Below are 7,980 nucleotides of genomic sequence, written 5' to 3'. Positions count from 1 at the left end.
TTAGGATGAACTGGTTGGATCTCCTTGCTCTCCAAGGGACTCTCAAGAGTCTTCTCCAACACCACAGTTCAAAAGCATCAATTCTTCAGCACTCAGGTTTCTTTATAGTCCAACTCTCACATTCATACATGACTACTGGAAAAACTATAGCCTTGACTAGATGGACCTTTGTTGGCAAAGTAATGTCTAGGTCTTTTCAGTTCAGTTCAGTCGCTCAGTCGTGTCCAACTCTTTTCGACCCCATGAATCGCAGCATGCCAGGCGTCCCTGTCCATCACCATCTCCCGGAGTTCACTCAAACTCACATCCATTGAATCGGTGATGCCATCCAGCCATCTCATCCTCTGGCGTTCCCTTTTCCTCCTGCCCCCAATCCCTCCCAGCTAGGTCTTTTAGGGAGATTAAAAAGGAAAAACAGAAACTGGGTTGAATGAATATTGGTAATCAACATAGATAATTCTGGTTTTACGAACAGATGTTTTCCTCACAGACTTTTGCCTGGAGGCTTTTGAAATGAGATCTGAACTGTGCCCAAGGAGATGAGAAAACTGATGGGCAGGGCACACAGTGCATAAGGTACTTGTCTGTATGTCCCAGAAACTGCTCACCCTGGGCTCCAACTCTGAAATTCCTCAGTGAAAGTGTTAGTAGCTCAGTCATGTCTGACTCTTTGCAACCCCATGGACTGTAGCCTGCCAGCTCTACTGTCCATTAGATTTTCCAAGCAAGAATACTGGAGTGGGTAGCCATTCCCTTCTCCAGGAGATCTTCCTGACTCAGGGATTGAACCCAGGTATCATGCATTGCAGGCAGATTCTCTACCAAAGTTGGTGTTGAGCCACCACCATTGGGAACAGTGGACAGGCTGGAAGCAGAAATCTCAGAACAAGTGATCAGTGGGAACACAGTGAAAATTACTTGTTTTCTGGACTTGTAATTGTCTATAAGTAAGAGAAAAATGATTGCAGTGATGGCTGTTTAGCCTTGTCTCCTGAAGGTGATGGTTTATTATAGTAAAAAGTTTTTCGGTCTTATGAGAAATGAAAATGTGTTTGCATTTCCACTGAGTCTCAGCCATCACATAGCAGAACTGGGCTTAGCCTTGGATGTTCCTGTACAAAGGACTGAAATCAAAATGAAACCTCTAATGTAAACCTTAAAGCAACTGGGCTTGAGATGTGGAAGCCAAACAAGGGAACCATAACATCTAGAACTGATCTGGGCACACAGTTGACATTCAATAGATATTCGCTGGATTAAATAAATAAGCTACTCAAGAAACTGTTGTTCAGTCATGTCTGACTCTTTGTGACCCCATGGAACACAGCATGCCAGGCTTTCCTGTCCTTCACTGTCTCCCAGATTTTGCTGAAATTCATGTCCATTGAGTCAGTGATGCTTTCCAACCATCTCATCCTCTGTTGCCCCCTTGTCATTTTGCTTCAGTCTTTCCCAGCATCAGGGTCTTTTCCAATCAGTCAGCTCTTCACATCAAGTGGCCAAAGTATTGGAGCTTCAGCTTCAGCAACAGCCCTTCCAGTGAATATTCAGGATTGATTTCCTTTAGGAAGATTGGCTGGTTTGATCTCTTTGCAGTCCAAGGGATTCTGAAAAGTCTTCTCCAATTTCAGAGTCTTCTTCAATTGTTTTAGACAATTCAAAAGCATCAATTCTTTGTCGCTCAGCCTTCTTTATGGTCCAACTCTCACATCCATACATTACTGGAAAAACCATAGCTTTGACTGTGTGGACCTTTGTTTGCAAAGTAATGTCTCTGCTTTTAAATATGCTGTCTAGATTTGTTATAGCTTTCTTTCCAAGGAGCAAGCGTCTTTTAATTTCATGGCTGCAGTCACTGTCTGAAGTGATATTAGAGCCCAAGAACATAAGATCTGTCACTACTTCCACTTTTCTCCCTTCTATTTGCAATGAAGTGATGGGACCGGATGCCATGATCTTAGTTTTCTGAATGTTGAGTTTTAAGCCAGCTTTTCCACTCTTCTCTTTCACCTTCATCAAGAACCCTTTAGATCCTCTTCACTTTCTGCCATCAGAGTGATATTATTTGCCTATCTGAGGCTGTCAGTATTTCTTCCACCAATCTTGATTCCAGCTTGTGCTTCCTCCAGCCCAGCATTTCTCATGATGTACTCTGCACGGAAGTTAAATGAGCAGAGTGACAATATACAGCCTTGTTGTACTCCTTTCCCAATTTTGAACCAGTCAGTTTTCCTCATCTGGTTCTAACTGTTGCTTCTTGACCTGCGCACACGTTTCTTAGGAGACAGGTCAGGTGGCCTGGTACTCCCATCTCTTTAAGAATTTTCCACAGTTTGTTGTGATCCACACAGTCAAAGACTTTAGCATAGTCAATGAAGCAGAAGTAGATGATTTTTTGGAATTCCCTTGCCTTTGCTATGATCCAGCAGATGTTGGCAATTTGATCTCTGGTTCCTCTGCTTCTTTGAAACCCTTCTCGTACTCCTGGAAGTTCTCAGCTCAGGTACTGCTGAAGCCTAGCTTAAAGAATTTTGAGCATAACCTTGCTATCAAGTAAAATGAATGCAACTGTATGGCAGTTTGAACATTCTTTGGCATTGCCCTTCTTTGGGATTGAAATGAAAACTGACCTTGTGCAGTCTAGTGGCCACTGTTGAGTTAACAAATAAATACATTTATTCGATTTTCCCTCAGTGTGGGCATTTTAACTAAACTTATGGGTTACATCTGGAGAAGGCAATGGCACCCCACTCCAGTACTCTTGCCTGGAAAATCCCATGGGCGGAGGAGCCTCGTAGGCTGCAGTCCATGGGGTCGAGAAGAGTCGGACATGACTGAACGACTTCACTTTCACTTTTCCCTTTCATGCATTGGAGAAGGAAATAGCAACCCACTCCAGTGTTCTTGCCTGGAGAATCCCAGGGATGGGGGAGCCTGGTGGGCTGCCATCTATGGGGTCTCGCAGAGTCGGACACGACTGAAGTGACTTAGCAGCAGCAGCAGCATGGGTTACATCTGATTACAAAGGAAAAGAGGATCGAGCATTTGAAGCAAGAGGAGCAGCCTGTGCACTGATCCTAGAGGGAGAATGATGATCCCCAGGAAATGAAAGTCCTCCAGGATGCCTGGAGTGCAGGGGAGGGAGGGGGACATGGTGCCTAAAGAGGCAGGGGAAAGTGGCAGATCCAGACCCATGATCAGGGAGTTGAGAACAGCGGGAGTATTAATGGGTATTAATTAGTTAAGGAATGACTTAGGTCTTTACAGGGCTTTCCTGATAGCTCAGTTGATAAAGAATCTGCCTGCAATGCAAGAGACCCCAGTTCGATTCCTGGGTTGGGAAGATCCACTGGAGAAGGGATAGGCTACCCACTTCAGTATTCTTGGGCTTCCCTTGTGGCTCAGCTGGTAAAGAATCTGCCTGCATTGTGGGAGACCTGGGTTCAATCCCTGGGTTGGGAAGATCCCCTGGAGAAGGGAAAGGCTACCTTCTTCAGTATTCTGGCCCGGAGAATTCCATGGACTGTATGGTCCATGGGGTTGCAAAGAGTCAGACACAACTGAGCAACTTTTACTTTCACTAGGTCTTTACTGGACCACTCTGGCTATGTGGAGAATGGGTCGTAGGGATCAACAGCTGCTGTCAGGAGAGCTGGTTGGGAACCCCTTGCAGGCCTCCAGTGATTGATAATGGACTTACAGCAGGAGTGAGGGGGGAGGATGACAAGGAAAGTGAGAAGATGGATTAGAGAGCAGACAGATAGGACCAGCAGACCCTGAGGGAAAGGGGGAACTTGTCATTGACTCCTGGGATTTTCACCAGAGTGGATGATGGTTTCACGTGCTGAGATGGGGAATAATAGAAGATGAGAATGTATGGAGAGAAAGATGAAGATCCAGTAAGTTTTGGACCCAGTAGGTTTTTTGTGGTTGCTTGAATGACATCCAATGGAGATTTTAGGCATTGAATATGAGTAGAGTCCAGCAGAAAACTTTAGATGTGTGTGTGTTTGTGTATACATATGTATATTTTATTATGCAAAAATAGATTATAGTTTCATACTACACAGCAACCTACTTTGTCTTGGTTTTGTATTTGTTCTTGCTTTTGTGATGATGCCTCCTCTTTCTGGCTGGAAATTACTTCCTTGGTAACATGTGGGGAGGTTTGGCACATTCGTGAGTAGGCTTCAAGTCTATGGGGTTAGGAGCTGAAATTCAGGAGACTGAGTTTGGGGTGGGAGAGTCCTAGTCAGGGATGCCCAAGGGGAAATATGGGAAATGAAGTAGGGATGATGGGGGCCTCCGCAGGGCATCCTGACAGGCCTTGCACCCGTGCCCCAGCTACACACCCCCAGTCACAAACAGCTTGACCCCTGTGTAGAAGTTGGCCCAGGAGGTCAGGGGCATGGTGGCAGCCCCCACCTCAGTTGGCTGGCATATGTGACCCAGAGGATAGGGAGAGAAGAGGAGAAAGATGTGGCCCAGAGGCTCTCCCCTATCTGTCTGTACCACCCCCATTCCACCTGGATCTAGCTTCTACTCTGGCCTGGGCAATGTAAGCAGCCTGCTTTTTTGATCTAAAATATTTCTTGCAGATATTTGTCTGATAACCTATACACTTGCCTTATTCTTTTTAATGCTGCATGGTATTCCATCATATATATGCACTCAGTTGTGTCTGACTCTTTGTGATCCCATGGACTATAGCCCACCAGGCTCCTCTGTCCATGGGATTTTCCAGGCAACAGTACTGGAGTGGGTTGCCATTTCCTTCTCCAGGGGATCTTCCCCACCCAGGGATCAAACATGGGTTGCTATTTCATGATATAGATCAACAATTATTTTTCTAATAAAAATTTAAATTATGAAATATTTGAAAACATTAAAGTAGAGAACATATAACAGATATCCACACACCTGTCACCTAGGTTTAATAAATGCTAACATTTTGACTTATTAGTCTCAGATCTCTTCATTTTGGATTTAAAGAGGGAAATACACTTCAAATACAGGTAGGGCTTGTTCCTCTTTATCTCCTCCCTTCCTTCATCTCTTTATCCTTCTGCAGAGCTGACCAACTATCCTGAAGTGGGTATTTGGGGTTTCTGGTCATGCTTTTGTACTTTGTGAATGCTTCTGTAAATAATACAGTCATCCCTAGGTATCCATGAACTGATTCTAAGACCATCTTGGGTGCCAAAATCTATGAATGCTCAAGTTATTTATATAAAATGGTGTGGTTTGTGCATATAATTTACTCACATCCTCCCATATACTTTAAATCATCTCTAGATTGCTTATAATACCTAATACAAAATAAATGCTATGTAAATAGTCATAAATACAATGTAAACATTGTAAATACAATATAATGTTGTGTAAATAGTTGCCAGAGAGTGGGCAAATGCGAGTTTTGCTTTCAGGGATTTTCTGTAAGTTTTTTTCTGAATGTTTTCTACTCACAGTTGCTTGAAACCAACGATGCAGAACCTGTGGATATAGAGGGCTATTCAGCCTCATCTTGAAAGTCCCATAAATTGCTTCATACAGCTACATACCTTTTGGCAACCATTCTTTTCACTTATCATTATATGTATGATATTTATCCACATTTTAAGAAGTTCTCTTTTGGTGGGCACTTTCAATGTATTTTTAATCTGCATTATTCCAACATGAATACGGGGTGGTTTACACGGATACAGCCTTGGGAACATAGGCCTGAAAGGCTCTTTGACCAGATGCCATTTGTGAACATTGGCAAGAAAACCACCACGCATTTATTTCCTGAGCCTAACACTGGAACGCCAGTCTTGGATATTAACCCATGACACCTGCAGCAGGCCGTGCAGAACAGCAGTTATGTAATGTCACATCCTGGTTAGAATGCCCCCACGCTACTTTGTCATCACCTCCGTTCAGAACAGGAACCAGCTGTTGAATGCGCTGGGCGGAGCAGGGCTGTTTCTTCTGGGCGGGGCGATGATGGAGCTGCTTGCTCGCCTTGCCTCACTCTTCATCTTGGCCCTCTCAAACCTTTCTTAATTGCTCCACTCTGGAGCCGACCAGCCAGTTCTTACAGCAAACACTCATCCTACACCCACAGAATTTCTCTTCTCCTCCTTTTTTTTTTTCTTTTAAATATACACCCAGCACCTCCCAGCTTTTTTTTTGTTTGTTTTTTTAAGAAGAAGTTCTGAATGCTTTCAGTCTCAAACAAAGCTTTATAGATTTGTTGGCAGGAAATCCAGAATGGAATTTGCCATTAAGTTGTAGTAAAGCAACTCTTCAAACAAGAGGTACTGAACAATCAAACACTTCTAATGTCAAACCCCAACAAAAGCGTGCATTGTTGCTGGAGAACCCCTAGTGGCACTAAGCTTCTTAGAGTGGGAAGAGTTTACACAACCATAACCCATTTCATTTCACAAGTTGTGTGCTATACAGAACTTTCCACAATCCACAAAAGTAAGGTCTCTTGATAATACATTTCAATTCAAGTAGCTCTTTAATGGGCAAGTTTTGCTCTTAGAGAAAAGTGACAGCATTTTTTTTTTTCAACTGAGAAAGTTCTTTATAATGACAAAGTAGAACAAAGTTAAATAGAAAGTGTAATTTTGCTCCAACTTTCACACTTCTCAGCTCCTGGAATGGAGCTAATATTTATTGAGCACCTTTATGTGTGCCAGGAAGTCTGACAACAACCCAATGAGATAAGTATTGCCACTATCCCCACTTACCAGATAAGGGCACTGGGGCACAGCACAGTTAGTGAAAATGATCAAGGTCATAGGGCTTTTAAGACAGGGAAGCAGGATTTAAACTCAGGGAGTTGGACTTCAAAGCTCATGTTCCAAAGTGGGTTGTATGGATTTAATGAATTCTGAAAAATCTTCCATATTTTCAACATGATAAGAAAGAGGACTAACCAGTAATGAGTGCCACTAGGAGCCGATTATTGTACACATGCTTGAAAAAAAAAAAAGGTCTCTCAACACCTTGATGAGTGCTGGTTTTTTCCTAATTTATGTATGACGAGGTGGTCTCCAAGGCTTCACCTGCAGAAGACAGACAAGTGGTCAGCTTAAGACCCGAATTCAGGCACATGAGGAAGAGCTAGACCGTCCTGCTTTTCTAGCAAAGGACTGAGCATATAGAAGGTCTTCCATAATGCTTTAGATTTTATAGGTCTCCACCTTCTTTTATTCCCTCTTTCTAATGGAAAGGACACTCATATGATTCAGTGGGAGAAGAATGTCTGACTCTTAGAGCTTGTAAATTTGTTTAAATAAAGTATTAATTTATAACCCAGATGTAAGGATCTGCAAATAAATCAAAATGTCTTCCTATAGAAGATATTAAACGCGAGGCCAGCTGGTAGGGAAAGCCTCTATGACTCTGCAACTGTCTGTTGCTTCAAGATCCCTGCGAGTACATATGACATATTTGTGTGTGACAGACTTTACATAGACAAGCATATGCCCAACCACCCCTCTCTCCCCTTAGCCCTGTGTTGTGTGCTCACTCGTGTCCAACTCTTTGCGACCCTGGGGACTGTAGCCCTTCAGGCACCTTAACTCTGCCCCCTGGCAATTGTATTCTTCAAAGTTTTCTCATAAGTCCCCAAACATACATTCAGTGGTCTCCTAAGGAATTATTTGGTATGTGAGTTCAAGTTCTGTAAAATTAGCAACAAAACAGAAGAAAGAAGATTGTGTGAAACGAGGTGACTGGGGACGACACAGCTGGTGTCGGAGCGACCGGTTCTTGGAGGCTGATTGGGCTGCAGAGTGGGTGAGGAGGGTGGCAGTTCCCACCCTTGTTCTCTTCAGACTGAGGGCTGTTGCCGAGGCAACTGGGTCAAGGGAACTCTGATCAATCCAACCTGGATGGAAGGTTCTGACCCCTGCTGAGGACAGGGTGAACTCTGTGTGGAGGAGGTTCCTGAGGCGTTGGGTGGAGGCCACAGCCTCCTCTGTC

This window comes from Bos taurus, chromosome 15 (genome assembly GCF_002263795.3).
Source record: "Bos taurus isolate L1 Dominette 01449 registration number 42190680 breed Hereford chromosome 15, ARS-UCD2.0, whole genome shotgun sequence".
NCBI classification, from domain to species: Eukaryota; Metazoa; Chordata; class Mammalia; order Artiodactyla; family Bovidae; genus Bos; species Bos taurus.
This window is presented reverse-complemented; position numbering follows the sequence as displayed.